A 19,256-nucleotide genomic window follows, 5' to 3' on the forward strand; every position below is an offset into this window, starting at 1 on the left:
TTAATTAAGTTTGAAGATTGCGCTCAAACCAAATGTCCTAGAACTAAATTTCCAAATGTAACTACTAGATTATGATAAAATACACTATTGGGTGAAGTTTGGTTTACTTCTGCGCAGCGGTTTGGGAGTTAACATCAAAATTACATTTCTCGGCCATATCGCATAGATCTCACTGTGAAAAGGCTTAAATGGCTTTTTTGACCTAAGTTTGAGGATTGCGCTCAAATCAAATGTCCTAGAACTAAATTTCCAAATGTAACTACTAGATTGTGATAAAATACACTATTGGGTGAAGTTTGGTTGACTTCTGCGCAGCGGTTTGGGAGTTAACATCAAAATTACATTTCTCGGCCATATCGCATAGATCTCACTGTGAAAAGGCTTAAATGGCTTTTTTGACCTAAGTTTGAGAATTGCGCTCAAATCAAATGTCCTAGAACCAAATTTTCACATGTAACTACTAGATTGTGATACAATACACTAATGGGTGAAGTTTGGTTGACTTCTGCGCAGCGGTTTGGGAGTGAACATCAAAATTACATTTCTCGGCCATATCGCATAGATCTCACTGTGAAAAGGCTTAAATGGCTTTTTTGACCTAAGTTTGAGGATTGCGCTCAAATCAAATGTCCTAGAACTAAATTTCCAAATGTAACTACTAGATTGTGATAAAATACACAATTGGGTGAAGTTTGGTTGACTTCTGCGCAGCGGTTTGGGAGTTAACATCAAAATTACATTTCTCGGCCATATCGCATAGATCTCACTGTGAAAAGGCTTAAATGGCTTTTTTGACCTAAGTTTGAGGATTGCACTCAAATCAAATGTCCTAGAACCAAATTTCCAAATGTAACTACTAGATTGTGATAAAATACACTATTGTGTGAAGTTTGGTTGACTTCTGCGCAGCGGTTTGGGAGTTAACATCAAAATTACATTTCTCGGCCATATCGCATAGATCTCACTGTGAAAAGGCTTAAATGACTTTTTTTAATTAAGTTTGAAGATTGCGCTCAAACCAAATGTCCTAGAACTAAATTTCCAAATGTAACTACTAGATTATGATAAAATACACTATTGGATGAAGTTTGGTTTACTTCTGCGCAGCGGTTTGGGAGTTAACATCAAAATTACATTTCTCGGCCATATCGCATAGATCTCCCTGTGAAAGCGCTTAAATGGCTTTTTTGACCTAAGTTTGAGGATTGCGCTCAAATCAAATGTCCTAGAACTAAATTTCCAAATGTAACTACTAGATTGTGATAAAATACACTATTGGGTGAAGTTTGGTTGACTTCTGCGCAGCGGTTTGGGAGTTAACATCAAAATTACATTTCTCGGCCATATCGCATAGATCTCACTGTGAAAAGGCTTAAATGACTTTTTTTTAATTAAGTTTGAAGATTGCGCTCAAACCAAATGTCCTAGAACTAAATTTCCAAATGTAACTACTAGATTATGATAAAATACACTATTGGGTGAAGTTTGGTTTACTTCTGCGCAGCGGTTTGGGAGTTAACATCAAAATTACATTTCTCGGCCATATCGCATAGATCTCACTGTGAAAAGGCTTAAATGGCTTTTTTGACCTAAGTTTGAGGATTGCGCTCAAATCAAATGTCCTAGAACCAAATTTCCACATGTAACTACTAGATTGTGATACAATACACTAATGGGTGAAGTTTGGTTGACTTCTGCGCAGCGGTTTGGGAGTGAACATCAAAATTACATTTCTCGGCCATATCGCATAGATCTCACTGTGAAAAGGCTTAAATGACTTTTTTTAATTAAGTTTGAAGATTGCGCTCAAACCAAATGTCCTAAAACTAAATTTCCAAATGTAACTACTAGATTGTGATAAAATACACTATTGGGTGAAGTTTGGTTGACTTCTGCGCAGCGGTTTGGGAGTTAACATCAAAATTACATTTCTCGGCCATATCGCATAGATCTCACTGTGAAAAGGCTTAAATGACTTTTTTTTAATTAAGTTTGAAGATTGCGCTCAAATCAAATGTCCTAGAACCAAATTTCCACATGTAACTACTAGATTGTGATACAATACACTATTGGGTGAAGTTTGGTTTACTTCTGCGCAGCGGTTTGGGAGTTAACATCAAAATTACATTTCTCGGCCATATCGCATAGATCTCACTGTGAAAAGGCTTAAATGGCTTTTTTGACCTAAGTTTGAGAATTGCGCTCAAATGAAATGTCCTAGAACCAAATTTCCACATGTAACTACTAGATTGTGATACAATACACTAATGGGTGAAGTTTGGTTGACTTCTGCGCAGCGGTTTGGGAGTGAACATCAAAATTACATTTCTCGGCCATATCGCATAGATCTCACTGTGAAAAGGCTTAAATGACTTTTTTTAATTAAGTTTGAAGATTGCGCTCAAACCAAATGTCCTAGAACCAAATTTCCAAATGTAACTACTAGATTATGATAAAATACACTATTGGGTGAAGTTTGGTTTACTTCTGCGCAGCGGTTTGGGAGTTAACATCAAAATTACATTTCTCGGCCATATCGCATAGATCTCACTGTGAAAAGGCTTAAATGACTTTTTTTAATTAAGTTTGAAGACTGCGCTCAAACCAAATGTCCTAAAACTAAATTTCCAAATGTAACTACTAGATTGTGATAAAATACACTATTGGGTGAAGTTTGGTTGACTTCTGCGCAGCGGTTTGGGAGTTAACATCAAAATTACATTTCTCGGCCATATCGCATAGATCTCACTGTGAAAAGGCTTAAATGGCTTTTTTGACCTAAGTTTGAGGATTGCACTCAAATCAAATGTCCTAGAACCAAATTTCCAAATGTAACTACTAGATTGTGATAAAATACACTATTGTGTGAAGTTTGGTTGACTTCTGCGCAGCGGTTTGGGAGTTAACATCAAAATTACATTTCTCGGCCATATCGCATAGATCTCACTGTGAAAAGGCTTAAATTACTTTTTTTAATTAAGTTTGAAGATTGCGCTCAAACCAAATGTCCTAGAACTAAATTTCCAAATGTAACTACTAGATTATGATAAAATACACTATTGGGTGAAGTTTGGTTTACTTCTGCGCAGCGGTTTGGGAGTTAACATCAAAATTACATTTCTCGGCCATATCGCATAGATCTCACTGTGAAAAGGCTTAAATGACTTTTTTTAATTAAGTTTGAAGATTGCGCTCAAACCAAATGTCCTAGAACTAAATTTCCAAATGTAACTACTAGATTGTGATAAAATACACTATTGGGTGAAGTTTGGTTGACTTCTGCGCAGCGGTTTGGGAGTTAACATCAAAATTACATTTCTCGGCCATATCGCATAGATCTCACTGTGAAAAGGCTTAAATGGCTTTTTTGACCTAAGTTTGAGGATTGCGCTCAAATCAAATGTCCTAGAACTAAATTTCCAAATGTAACTACTAGATTGTGATAAAATACACTATTGGGTGAAGTTTGGTTGACTTCTGCGCAGCGGTTTGGGAGTTAACATCAAAATTACATTTCTCGGCCATATCGCATAGATCTCACTGTGAAAAGGCTTAAATGACTTTTTTTAATTAAGTTTGAAGATTGCGCTCAAACCAAATGTCCTAGAACTAAATTTCCAAATGTAACTACTAGATTGTGATAAAATACACTATTTGGTGAAGTTTGGTTGACTTCTGCGCAGCGGTTTGGGAGTTAACATCAAAATTACATTTCTCGGCCATATCGCATAGATCTCACTGTGAAAAGGCTTAAATGACTTTTTTTAATTAAGTTTGAAGACTGCGCTCAAACCAAATGTCCTAAAACTAAATTTCCAAATGTAACTACTAGATTGTGATAAAATACACTATTGGGTGAAGTTTGGTTGACTTCTGCGCAGCGGTTTGGGAGTTAACATCAAAATTACATTTCTCGGCCATATCGCATAGATCTCATTGTGAAAAGGCTTAAATGGCTTTTTTGACCTTAGTTTGAGGATTGCACTCAAATCAAATGTCCTAGAACCAAATTTCCAAATGTAACTACTAGATTGTGATAAAATACACTATTGTGTGAAGTTTGGTTGACTTCTGCGCAGCGGTTTGGGAGTTAACATCAAAATTACATTTCTCGGCCATATCGCATAGATCTCACTGTGAAAAGGCTTAAATGACTTTTTTTAATTAAGTTTGAAGATTGCGCTCAAACCAAATGTCCTAGAACTAAATTTCCAAATGTAACTACTAGATTATGATAAAATACACTATTGGGTGAAGTTTGGTTTACTTCTGCGCAGCGGTTTGGGAGTTAACATCAAAATTACATTTCTCGGCCATATCGCATAGATCTCACTGTGAAAAGGCTTAAATGGCTTTTTTGACCTTAGTTTGAGGATTGCACTCAAATCAAATGTCCTAGAACCAAATTTCCAAATGTAACTACTAGATTGTGATAAAATACACTATTGTGTGAAGTTTGGTTGACTTCTGCGCAGCGGTTTGGGAGTTAACATCAAAATTACATTTCTCGGCCATATCGCATAGATCTCACTGTGAAAAGGCTTAAATGACTTTTTTTAATTAAGTTTGAAGATTGCGCTCAAACCAAATGTCCTAGAACTAAATTTCCAAATGTAACTACTAGATTATGATAAAATACACTATTGGGTGAAGTTTGGTTTACTTCTGCGCAGCGGTTTGGGAGTTAACATCAAAATTACATTTCTCGGCCATATCGCATAGATCTCACTGTGAAAAGGCTTAAATGGCTTTTTTGACCTAAGTTTGAGGATTGCGCTCAAATCAAATGTCCTAGAACTAAATTTCCAAATGTAACTACTAGATTGTGATAAAATATACTATTGGGTGAAGTTTGGTTTACTTCTGCGCAGCGGTTTGGGAGTTAACATCAAAATTACATTTCTCGGCCATATCGCATAGATCTCACTGTGAAAAGGCTTAAATGACTTTTTTTAATTAAGTTTGAAGATTGCGCTCAAACCAAATGTCCTAGAACTAAATTTCCAAATGTAACTACTAGATTATGATAAAATACACTATTGGGTGAAGTTTGGTTTACTTTTGCGCAGCGGTTTGGGAGTTAACATCAAAATTACATTTCTCGGCCATATCGCATAGATCTCACTGTGAAAAGGCTTAAATGGCTTTTTTGACCTAAGTTTGAGGATTGCGCTCAAATCAAATGTCCTAGAACCAAATTTCCAAATGTAACTACTAGATTTTGATACAATACACTATTGGGTGAAGTTTGGTTTACTTCTGCGCAGCGGTTTGGGAGTGAACATCAAAATTACATTTCTCGGCCATATCGCATAGATCTCACTGTGAAAAGGCTTAAATGACTTTTTTTAATTAAGTTTGAAGACTGCGCTCAAACCAAATGTCCTAAAACTAAATTTCCAAATGTAACTACTAGAATGTGAAAAAATACACTATTGGGTGAAGTTTGGTTGACTTCTGCGCAGCGGTTTGGGAGTTAACATCAAAATTATATTTCTCGGCCATATCGCATAGATCTCACTGTGAAAAGGCTTAAATGACTTTTTTTAATTAAGTTTGAAGATTGCGCTCAAACCAAATGTCCTAGAACTAAATTTCCAAATGTAACTACTAGATTTTGATACAATACACTATTGGGTGAAGTTTGGTTTACTTCTGCGCAGCGGTTTGGGAGTTAACATCAAAATTACATTTCTCGGCCATATCGCATAGATCTCACTGTGAAAAGGCTTGAATGACTTTTTTTAATTAAGTTTGAAGATTGCGCTCAAACCAAATGTCCTAGAACTAAATTTCCAAATGTAACTACTAGATTATGATAAAATACACTATTGGGTGAAGTTTGGTTGACTTCTGCGCAGCAGTTTGGGAGTGAACATCAAAATTACATTTCTCGGCCATATCGCATAGATCTCACTGTGAAAAGGCTTAAATGACTTTTTTTAATTAAGTTTGAAGATTGCGCTCAAACCAAATGTCCTAGAACCAAATTTCCAAATGTAACTACTAGATTATGATAAAATACACTATTGGGTGAAGTTTGGTTTACTTCTGCGCAGCGGTTTGGGAGTTAACATCAAAATTACATTTCTCGGCCATATCGCATAGATCTCACTGTGAAAAGGCTTAAATGACTTTTTTTAATTAAGTTTGAAGACTGCGCTCAAACCAAATGTCCTAAAACTAAATTTCCAAATGTAACTACTAGATTGTGATAAAATACACTATTGGGTGAAGTTTGGTTGACTTCTGCGCAGCGGTTTGGGAGTTAACATCAAAATTACATTTCTCGGCCATATCGCATAGATCTCATTGTGAAAAGGCTTAAATGGCTTTTTTGACCTTAGTTTGAGGATTGCACTCAAATCAAATGTCCTAGAACCAAATTTCCAAATGTAACTACTAGATTGTGATAAAATACACTATTGTGTGAAGTTTGGTTGACTTCTGCGCAGCGGTTTGGGAGTTATCATCAAAATTACATTTCTCGGCCATATCGCATAGATCTCACTGTGAAAAGGCTTAAATGACTTTTTTTAATTAAGTTTGAAGATTGCGCTCAAACCAAATGTCCTAGAACTAAATTTCCAAATGTAACTACTAGATTATGATAAAATACACTATTGGGTGAAGTTTGGTTTACTTCTGCGCAGCGGTTTGGGAGTTAACATCAAAATTACATTTCTCGGCCATATCGCATAGATCTCACTGTGAAAAGGCTTAAATGGCTTTTTTGACCTTAGTTTGAGGATTGCACTCAAATCAAATGTCCTAGAACCAAATTTCCAAATGTAACTACTAGATTGTGATAAAATACACTATTGTGTGAAGTTTGGTTGACTTCTGCGCAGCGGTTTGGGAGTTAACATCAAAATTACATTTCTCGGCCATATCGCATAGATCTCACTGTGAAAAGGCTTAAATGACTTTTTTTAATTAAGTTTGAAGATTGCGCTCAAACCAAATGTCCTAGAACTAAATTTCCAAATGTAACTACTAGATTATGATAAAATACACTATTGGGTGAAGTTTGGTTTACTTCTGCGCAGCGGTTTGGGAGTTAACATCAAAATTACATTTCTCGGCCATATCGCATAGATCTCACTGTGAAAAGGCTTAAATGGCTTTTTTGACCTAAGTTTGAGGATTGCGCTCAAATCAAATGTCCTAGAACTAAATTTCCAAATGTAACTACTAGATTGTGATAAAATATACTATTGGGTGAAGTTTGGTTTACTTCTGCGCAGCGGTTTGGGAGTTAACATCAAAATTACATTTCTCGGCCATATCGCATAGATCTCACTGTGAAAAGGCTTAAATGACTTTTTTTAATTAAGTTTGAAGATTGCGCTCAAACCAAATGTCCTAGAACTAAATTTCCAAATGTAACTACTAGATTATGATAAAATACACTATTGGGTGAAGTTTGGTTTACTTTTGCGCAGCGGTTTGGGAGTTAACATCAAAATTACATTTCTCGGCCATATCGCATAGATCTCACTGTGAAAAGGCTTAAATGGCTTTTTTGACCTAAGTTTGAGGATTGCGCTCAAATCAAATGTCCTAGAACCAAATTTCCAAATGTAACTACTAGATTTTGATACAATACACTATTGGGTGAAGTTTGGTTTACTTCTGCGCAGCGGTTTGGGAGTGAACATCAAAATTACATTTCTCGGCCATATCGCATAGATCTCACTGTGAAAAGGCTTAAATGACTTTTTTTAATTAAGTTTGAAGACTGCGCTCAAACCAAATGTCCTAAAACTAAATTTCCAAATGTAACTACTAGAATGTGAAAAAATACACTATTGGGTGAAGTTTGGTTGACTTCTGCGCAGCGGTTTGGGAGTTAACATCAAAATTATATTTCTCGGCCATATCGCATAGATCTCACTGTGAAAAGGCTTAAATGACTTTTTTTAATTAAGTTTGAAGATTGCGCTCAAACCAAATGTCCTAGAACTAAATTTCCAAATGTAACTACTAGATTTTGATACAATACACTATTGGGTGAAGTTTGGTTTACTTCTGCGCAGCGGTTTGGGAGTTAACATCAAAATTACATTTCTCGGCCATATCGCATAGATCTCACTGTGAAAAGGCTTAAATGACTTTTTTTAATTAAGTTTGAAGATTGCGCTCAAACCAAATGTCCTAGAACTAAATTTCCAAATGTAACTACTAGATTGTGATAAAATACACTATTGGGTGAAGTTTGGTTGACTTCTGCGCAGCGGTTTGGGAGTTAACATCAAAATTACATTTCTCGGCCATATCGCATAGATCTCACTGTGAAAAGGCTTAAATGGCTTTTTTGACCTAAGTTTGAGGATTGCACTCAAATCAAATGTCCTAGAACCAAATTTCCAAATGTAACTACTAGATTGTGATAAAATACACTATTGTGTGAAGTTTGGTTGACTTCTGCGCAGCGGTTTGGGAGTTAACATCAAAATTACATTTCTCGGCCATATCGCATAGATCTCACTGTGAAAAGGCTTAAATGACTTTTTTTAATTAAGTTTGAAGATTGCGCTCAAACCAAATGTCCTAGAACTAAATTTCCAAATGTAACTACTAGATTATGATAAAATACACAATTGGGTGAAGTTTGGTTGACTTCTGCGCAGCGGTTTGGGAGTTAACATCAAAATTACATTTCTCGGCCATATCGCATAGATCTCACTGTGAAAAGGCTTAAATGGCTTTTTTGACCTAAGTTTGAGGATTGCGCTCAAATCAAATGTCCTAGAACTAAATTTCCAAATGTAACTACTAGATTGTGATAAAATACACTATTGGGTGAAGTTTGGTTGACTTCTGCGCAGCGGTTTGGGAGTTAACATCAAAATTACATTTCTCGGCCATATCGCATAGATCTCACTGTGAAAAGGCTTAAATGACTTTTTTTAATTAAGTTTGAAGATTGCGCTCAAACCAAATGTCCTAAAACTAAATTTCCAAATGTAACTACTAGATTGTGATAAAATACACTATTGGGTGAAGTTTGGTTGACTTCTGCGCAGCGGTTTGGGAGTTAACATCAAAATTACATTTCTCGGCCATATCGCATAGATCTCACTGTGAAAAGGCTTAAATGACTTTTTTTAATTAAGTTTGAAGATTGCGCTCAAACCAAATGTCCTAGAACTAAATTTCCAAATGTAACTACTAGATTATGATAAAATACACTATTGGGTGAAGTTTGGTTTACTTCTGCGCAGCGGTTTGGGAGTTAACATCAAAATTACATTTCTCGGCCATATCGCATAGATCTCACTGTTAAAAGGCTTAAATGGCTTTTTTGACCTAAGTTTGAGGATTGCGCTCAAATCAAATGTGCTAGAACTAAATTTCCAAATGTAACTACTAGATTGTGATAAAATACACTATTGGGTGAAGTTTGGTTGACTTCTGCGCAGCGGTTTGGGAGTTAACATCAAAATTACATTTCTCGGCCATATCGCATAGATCTCACTGTGAAAAGGCTTAAATGACTTTTTTTAATTAAGTTTGAAGATTGCGCTCAAACCAAATGTCCTAGAACTAAATTTCCAAATGTAACTACTAGATTATGATAAAATACACTATTGGGTGAAGTTTGGTTGACTTCTGCGCAGCGGTTTGGGAGTTAACATCAAAATTACATTTCTCGGCCATATCGCATAGATCTCACTATGAAAAGGCTTAAATGGCTTTTTTGACCTAAGTTTGAGGATTGCGCTCAAATCAAATGTCCTAGAACCAAATTTCCACATGTAACTACTAGATTGTGATACAATACACTAATGGGTGAAGTTTGGTTGACTTCTGCGCAGCGGTTTGGGAGTTAACATCAAAATTACATTTCTCGGCCATATCGCATAGATCTCACTGTGAAAAGGCTTAAATGACTTTTTTTAATTAAGTTTGAAGATTGCGCTCAAACCAAATGTCCTAGAACTAAATTTCCAAATGTAACTACTAGATTTTGATAAAATACACTATTGGGTGAAGTTTGGTTTACTTCTGCGCAGCGGTTTGGGAGTTAACATCAAAATTACATTTCTCGGCCATATCGCATAGATCTCACTGTGAAAAGGCTTAAATGGCTTTTTTGACCTAAGTTTGAGGATTGCGCTCAAATCAAATGTGCTAGAACTAAATTTCCAAATGTAACTACTAGATTGTGATAAAATACACTATTGGGTGAAGTTTGGTTTACTTCTGCGCAGCGGTTTGGGAGTTAACATCAAAATTACATTTCTCGGCCATATCGCATAGATATCACTGTGAAAAGGCTTAAATGACTTTTTTTAATTAAGTTTGAAGATTGCGCTCAAACCAAATGTCCTAGAACTAAATTTCCAAATGTAACTACTAGATTATGATAAAATACACTTTTGGGTGAAGTTTGGTTGACTTCTGCGCAGCGGTTTGGGAGTTAACATCAAAATTACATTTCTCGGCCATATCGCATAGATCTCACTGTGAAAAGGCTTAAATGGCTTTTTTGACCTAAGTTTGAGAATTGCGCTCAAATCAAATGTCCTAGAACCAAATTTTCACATGTAACTACTAGATTGTGATAAAATACACTATTGGGTGAAGTTTGGTTGACTTCTGCGCAGCGGTTTGGGAGTTAACATCAAAATTACATTTCTCGGCCATATCGCATAGATCTCACTGTGAAAAGGCTTAAATGGCTTTTTTGACCTACGTTTGAGGATTGCGCTCAAATCAAATGTCCTAGAACCAAATTTCCACATGTAACTACTAGATTGTGATACAATACACTAATGGGTGAAGTTTGGTTGACTTCTGCGCAGCGGTTTGGGAGTGAACATCAAAATTACATTTCTCGGCCATATCGCATAGATCTCACTGTGAAAAGGCTTAAATGACTTTTTTTAATTAAGTTTGAAGATTGCGCTCAAACCAAATGTCCTAGAACTAAATTTCCAAATGTAACTACTAGATTATGATAAAATACACTATTGGGTGAAGTTTGGTTTACTTTTGCGCAGCGGTTTGGGAGTTAACATCAAAATTACATTTCTCGGCCATATCGCATAGATCTCACTGTGAAAAGGCTTAAATGGCTTTTTTGACCTAAGTTTGAGGATTGCGCTCAAATCAAATGTCCTAGAACCAAATTTCCAAATGTAACTACTAGATTTTGATACAATACACTATTGGGTGAAGTTTGGTTTACTTCTGCGCAGCGGTTTGGGAGTGAACATCAAAATTACATTTCTCGGCCATATCGCATAGATCTCACTGTGAAAAGGCTTAAATGACTTTTTTTAATTAAGTTTGAAGACTGCGCTCAAACCAAATGTCCTAGAACTAAATTTCCAAATGTAACTACTAGATTGTGATAAAATACACTATTGGGTGAAGTTTGGTTGACTTCTGCGCAGCGGTTTGGGAGTTAACATCAAAATTACATTTCTCGGCCATATCGCATAGATCTCACTGTGAAAAGGCTTAAATGGCTTTTTTGACCTAAGTTTGAGGATTGCACTCAAATCAAATGTCCTAGAACCAAATTTCCAAATGTAACTACTAGATTGTGATAAAATACACTATTGTGTGAAGTTTGGTTGACTTCTGCGCAGCGGTTTGGGAGTTAACATCAAAATTACATTTCTCGGCCATATCGCATAGATCTCACTGTGAAAAGGCTTAAATGACTTTTTTTAATTAAGTTTGAAGATTGCGCTCAAACCAAATGTCCTAGAACTAAATTTCCAAATGTAACTACTAGATTGTGATAAAATACACTATTGGGTGAAGTTTGGTTTACTTCTGCGCAGCGGTTTGGGAGTTAACATCAAAATTACATTTCTCGGCCATATCGCATAGATCTCACTGTGAAAAGGCTTAAATGGCTTTTTTGACCTAAGTTTGAGGATTGCGCTCAAATCAAATGTCCTAGAACTAAATTTCCAAATGTAACTACTAGATTGTGATACAATACACTATTGGGTCAAGTTTGGTTTACTTCTGCGAAGCGGTTTAGGAGTTAACATCAAAATTACATTTATCGGCCATATCGCATAGATCTCACTGTGAAAAGGCTTAAATGACTTTTTTTAATTAAGTTTGAAGATTGCGCTCAAACCAAATGTCCTAAAACTAAATTTCCAAATGTAACTACTAGATTGTGATAAAATACACTATTGGGTGAAGTTTGGTTGACTTCTGCGCAGCGGTTTGGGAGTTAACATCAAAATTACATTTCTCGGCCATATCGCATAGATATCACTGTGAAAAGGCTTAAATGACTTTTTTTAATTAAGTTTGAAGATTGCGCTCAAACCAAATGTCCTAGAACTAAATTTCCAAATGTAACTACTAGATTATGATAAAATACACTTTTGGGTGAAGTTTGGTTGACTTCTGCGCAGCGGTTTGGGAGTTAACATCAAAATTACATTTCTCGGCCATATCGCATAGATCTCACTGTGAAAAGGCTTAAATGGCTTTTTTGACCTAAGTTTGAGAATTGCGCTCAAATCAAATGTCCTAGAACCAAATTTTCACATGTAACTACTAGATTGTGATAAAATACACTATTGGGTGAAGTTTGGTTGACTTCTGCGCAGCGGTTTGGGAGTTAACATCAAAATTACATTTCTCGGCCATATCGCATAGATCTCACTGTGAAAAGGCTTAAATGGCTTTTTTGACCTAAGTTTGAGGATTGCGCTCAAATCAAATGTCCTAGAACTAAATTTCCAAATGTAACTACTAGATTGTGATAAAATACACTATTGGGTGAAGTTTGGTTGACTTCTGCGCAGCGGTTTGGGAGTTAACATCAAAATTACATTTCTCGGCCATATCGCATAGATCTCACTGTGAAAAGGCTTAAATGGCTTTTTTGACCTAAGTTTGAGGATTGCGCTCAAATCAAATGTCCTAGAACTAAATTTCCAAATGTAACTACTAGATTGTGATAAAATACACTATTGGGTGAAGTTTGGTTGACTTCTGCGCAGCGGTTTGGGAGTTAACATCAAAATTACATTTCTTGGCCATATCGCATAGATCTCACTGTGAAAAGGCTTAAATGGCTTTTTTGACCTAAGTTTTAGAATTGCACTCAAATCAAATGTCCTAGAACCAAATTTCCAAATGTAACTACTAGATTGTGATAAAATACACTAGTGTGTGAAGTTTGGTTGACTTCTGCGCAGCGGTTTGGGAGTTAACATCAAAATTACATTTCTCGGCCATATCGCATAGATCTCACTGTGAAAAGGCTTAAATGACTTTTTTAAATTAAGTTTGAAGATTGCGCTCAAACCAAATGTCCTAGAACTAAATTTCCAAATGTAACTACTAGATTATGATAAATTACACTATTGGGTGAAGTTTGGTTGACTTCTGCGCAGCGGTTTGGGAGTTAACATCAAAATTACATTTCTCGGCCATATCGCATAGATCTCACTGTGAAAAGGCTTAAATGGCTTTTTTGACCTAAGTTTGAGGATTGCGCTCAAATCAAATGTCCTAGAACTAAATTTCCAAATGTAACTACTAGATTGTGATAAAATACACTATTGGGTGAAGTTTGGTTGACTTCTGCGCAGCGGTTTGGGAGTTAACATCAAAATTACATTTCTCGGCCATATCGCATAGATCTCACTGTGAAAAGGCTTAAATGACTTTTTTTAATTAAGTTTGAAGATTGCGCTCAAACCAAATGTCCTAGAACTAAATTTCCAAATGTAACTACTAGATTATGATAAAATACACTATTGGGTGAAGTTTGGTTGACTTCTGCGCAGCGGTTTGGGAGTTAACATCAAAATTACATTTCTCGGCCATATCGCATAGATCTCACTGTGAAAAGGCTTAAATGACTTTTTTTAATTAAGTTTAAAGATTGCGCTCAAACCAAATGTCCTAGAACTAAATTTCCAAATGTAACTACTAGATTATAATAAAATACACTATTGGGTGAAGTTTGGTTGACTTCTGCGCAGCGGTTTGGGAGTGAACATCAAAATTACATTTCTCGGCCATATCGCATAGATCTCACTGTGAAAAGGGTTAAATGACTTTTTTTAATTAAGTTTGAAGATTGCGCTCAAACCAAATGTCCTAGAACTAAATTTCCAAATGTAACTACTAGATTATGATAAAATACACTATTGGGTGAAGTTTGGTTGACTTCTGCGCAGCGGTTTGGGAGTTAACATCAAAATTACATTTCTCAGCCATATCGCATAGATCTCACTGTGAAAAGGCTTAAATGGCTTTTTTGACCTAAGTTTGAGGATTGCGCTCAAATCAAATGTCCTAGAACCAAATTTCCACATGTAACTACTAGATTGTGATACAATACACTATTGGGTGAAGTTTGGTTGACTTCTGCGCAGCGGTTTGGGAGTTAACATCAAAATTACATTTCTCGGCCATATCGCATAGATCTCACTGTGAAAAGGCTTAAATGACTTTTTTTAATTAAGTTTGAAGACTGCGCTCAAACCAAATGTCCTAAAACTAAATTTCCAAATGTAACTACTAGATTGTGATAAAATACACTATTGGGTGAAGTTTGGTTGACTTCTGCGCAGCGGTTTGGGAGTTAACATCAAAATTACATTTCTCGGCCATATCGCATAGATCTCACTGTGAAAAGGCTTAAATGGCTTTTTTGACCTAAGTTTGAGAATTGCACTCAAATCAAATGTCCTAGAACCAAATTTCCACATGTAACTACTAGATTGTGATAAAATACACTAGTGTGTGAAGTTTGGTTGACTTCTGCGCAGCGGTTTGGGAGTTAACATCAAAATTACATTTCTCGGCCATATCGCATAGATCTCACTGTGAAAAGGCTTAAATGACTTTTTTAAATTAAGTTTGAAGATTGCGCTCAAACCAAATGTCCTAGAACTAAATTTCCAAATGTAACTACTAGATTATGATAAATTACACTATTGGGTGAAGTTTGGTTGACTTCTGCGCAGCGGTTTGGGAGTTAACATCAAAATTACATTTCTCGGCCATATCGCATAGATCTCACTGTGAAAAGGCTTAAATGGCTTTTTTGACCTAAGTTTGAGGATTGCGCTCAAATCAAATGTCCTAGAACTAAATTTCCAAATGTAACTACTAGATTGTGATAAAATACACTATTGGGTGAAGTTTGGTTGACTTCTGCGCAGCGGTTTGGGAGTTAACATCAAAATTACATTTCTCGGCCATATCGCATAGATCTCACTGTGAAAAGGCTTAAATGGCTTTTTTGACCTAAGTTTGAGAATTGCGCTCAAATCAAATGTCCTAGAACTAAATTTCCAAATGTAACTACTAGATTGTGATAAAATACACTATTGGGTGAAGTTTGGTTGACTTCTGCGCAGCGGTTTGGGAGTTAACATCAAAATTACATTTCTCGGCCATATCGCATAGATCTCACTGTGAAAAGGCTTAAATGACTTTTTTTAATTAAGTTTGAAGATTGCGCTCAAACCAAATGTCCTAGAAGTAAAGTTCCAAATGTAACTACTAGATTATAATAAAATACACTATTGGGTGAAGTTTGGTTGACTTCTGCGCAGCGGTTTAGGAGTGAACATCAAAATTACATTTCTCGGCCATATCGCATAGATCTCACTGTGAAAAGGCTTAAATGACTTTTTTTAATTAAGTTTGAAGATTGCGCTCAAACCAAATGTCCTAGAACTAAATTTCCAAATGTAACTACTAGATTATGATAAAATACAGTATTGGGTGAAGTTTGGTTGACTTCTGCGCAGCGGTTTGGGAGTTAACATCAAAATTACATTTCTCAGCCATATCGCATAGATCTCACTGTGAAAAGGCTTAAATGGCTTTTTTGACCTAAGTTTGAGGATTGCGCTCAAATCAAATGTCCTAGAACCAAATTTCCACATGTAACTACTAGATTGTGATATAATACACTATTGGGTGAAGTTTGGTTTACTTCTGCGCAGCGGTTTGGGAGTTAACATCAAAATTACATTTCTCGGCCATATCGCATAGATCTCACTGTGAAAAGGCTTAAATGACTTTTTTTAATTAAGTTTGAAGACTGCGCTCAAACCAAATGTCCTAAAACTAAATTTCCAAATGTAACTACTAGATTGTGATAAAATACACTATTGGGTGAAGTTTGGTTGACTTCTGCGCAGCGGTTTGGGAGTTAACATCAAAATTACATTTCTCGGCCATATCGCATAGATCTCACTGTGAAAAGGCTTAAATGACTTTTTTTAATTAAGTTTGAAGATTGCGCTCAAACCAAATGTCCTAGAACTAAATTTCCAAATGTAACTACTAGATTATGATAAAATACACTATTGGGTGAAGTTTGGTTCACTTCTGCGCAGCGGTTTGGGAGTTAACATCAAAATTACATTTCTCGGCCATATCGCATAGATCTCACTGTGAAAAGGCTTAAATGGCTTTTTTGACCTAAGTTTGAGGATTGCGCTCAAATCAAATGTCCTAGAACCAAATTTCCACATATAACTACTAGATTGTGATACAATACACTATTGGGTGAAGTTTGGTTGACTTCTGCGCAGCGGTTTGGGAGTTAACATCAAAATTACATTTCTCGGCCATATCGCATAGATCTCACTGTGAAAAGGCTTAAATGGCTTTTTTGACCTAAGTTTGAGGATTGCGCTCAAATCAAATGTTCTAGAACCAAATTTCCACATATAACTACTAGATTGTGATACAATACACTATTGGGTGAAGTTTGGTTGACTTCTGCGCAGCGGTTTGGGAGTTAACATCAAAATTACATTTCTCGGCCATATCGCATAGATCTCACTGTGAAAAGGCTTAAATGGCTTTTTTGACCTAAGTTTGAGAATTGCGCTCAAATCAAATGTCCTAGAACTAAATTTCCAAATGTAACTACTAGATTGTGATAAAATACACTATTGGGTGAAGTTTGGTTGACTTCTGCGCAGCGGTTTGGGAGTTAACATCAAAATTACATTTCTCGGCCATATCGCATAGATCTCACTGTGAAAAGGCTTAAATGACTTTTTTTAATTAAGTTTGAAGACTGCGCTCAAACCAAATGTCCTAAAACTAAATTTCCAAATGTAACTACTAGATTGTGATAAAAATACACTATTGGGTGAAGTTTGGTTGACTTCTGCGCAGCGGTTTGGGAGTTAACATCAAAATTACATTTCTCGGCCATATCGCATAGATCTCACTGTGAAAAGGCTTAAATGACTTTTTTTAATTAAGTTTGAAGATTGCGCTCAAACCAAATGTCCTAGAACTAAATTTCCAAATGTAACTACTAGATTATGATAAAATACACTATTGGGTGAAGTTTGGTTCACTTCTGCGCAGCGGTTTGGGAGTTAACATCAAAATTACATTTCTCGGCCATATCGCATAGATCTCACTGTGAAAAGGCTTAAATGGCTTTTTTGACCTAAGTTTGAGGATTGCGCTCAAATCAAATGTCCTAGAACCAAATTTCCACATATAACTACTAGATTGTGATACAATACACTATTGGGTGAAGTTTGGTTGACTTCTGCGCAGCGGTTTGGGAGTTAACATCAAAATTACATTTCTCGGCCATATCGCATAGATCTCACTGTGAAAAGGCTTAAATGGCTTTTTTGACCTAAGTTTGAGGATTGCGCTCAAATCAAATGTTCTAGAACCAAATTTCCACATATAACTACTAGATTGTGATACAATACACTATTGGGTGAAGTTTGGTTGACTTCTGCGCAGCGGTTTGGGAGTTAACATCAAAATTACATTTCTCGGCCATATCGCATAGATCTCACTGTGAAAAGGCTTAAATGGCTTTTTTGACCTAAGTTTGAGAATTGCGCTCAAATCAAATGTCCTAGAACCAAATTTCCACATGTAACTACTAGATTGTGATACAATACACTATTGGGTGAAGTTTGGTTGACTTCTGCGCAGCGGTTTGGGAGTTAACATCAAAATTACATTTCTCGGCCATATCGCATAGATCTCACTGTGAAAAGGCTTAAATGACTTTTTTAAATTAAGTTTGAAGATTGCGCTCAAACCAAATGTCCTAGAACTAAATTTCCAAATGTAACTACTAGATTATGATAAATTACACTATTGGGTGAAGTTTGGTTGACTTCTGCGCAGCGGTTTGGGAGTTAACATCAAAATTACATTTCTCGGCCATATCGCATAGATCTCACTGTGAAAAGGCTTAAATGGCTTTTTTGACCTAAGTTTGAGGATTGCGCTCAAATCAAATGTCCTAGAACTAAATTTCTAAATGTAACTACTAGATTGTGATAAAATACACTATTGGGTGAAGTTTGGTTGACTTCTGCGCAGCGGTTTGGGAGTTAACATCAAAATTACATTTCTCGGCCATATCGCATAGATCTCACTGTGAAAAGGCTTAAATGGCTTTTTTGACCTAAGTTTGAGAATTGCGCTCAAATCAAATGTCCTAGAACTAAATTTCCAAATGTAACTACTAGATTGTGATAAAATACACTATTGGGTGAAGTTTGGTTGACTTCTGCGCAGCGGTTTGGGAGTTAACATCAAAATTACATTTCTCGGCCATATCGCATAGATCTCACTGTGAAAAGGCTTAAATGACTTTTTTTAATTAAGTTTGAAGATTGCGCTCAAACCAAATGTCCTAGAAGTAAAGTTCCAAATGTAACTACTAGATTATAATAAAATACACTATTGGGTGAAGTTTGGTTGACTTCTGCGCAGCGGTTTAGGAGTGAACATCAAAATTACATTTCTCGGCCATATCGCATAGATCTCACTGTGAAAAGGCTTAAATGACTTTTTTTAATTAAGTTTGAAGATTGCGCTCAAACCAAATGTCCTAGAACTAAATTTCCAAATGTAACTACTAGATTATGATAAAATACAGTATTGGGTGAAGTTTGGTTGACTTCTGCGCAGCGGTTTGGGAGTTAACATCAAAATTACATTTCTCAGCCATATCGCATAGATCTCACTGTGAAAAGGCTTAAATGGCTTTTTTGACCTAAGTTTGAGGATTGCGCTCAAATCAAATGTCCTAGAACCAAATTTCCACATGTAACTACTAGATTGTGATATAATACACTATTGGGTGAAGTTTGGTTTACTTCTGCGCAGCGGTTTGGGAGTTAACATCAAAATTACATTTCTCGGCCATATCGCATAGATCTCACTGTGAAAAGGCTTAAATGACTTTTTTTAATTAAGTTTGAAGACTGCGCTCAAACCAAATGTCCTAAAACTAA

This window comes from Corythoichthys intestinalis, chromosome 6 (genome assembly GCF_030265065.1).
Source record: "Corythoichthys intestinalis isolate RoL2023-P3 chromosome 6, ASM3026506v1, whole genome shotgun sequence".
In the NCBI taxonomy this organism is placed as follows: domain Eukaryota; kingdom Metazoa; phylum Chordata; class Actinopteri; order Syngnathiformes; family Syngnathidae; genus Corythoichthys; species Corythoichthys intestinalis.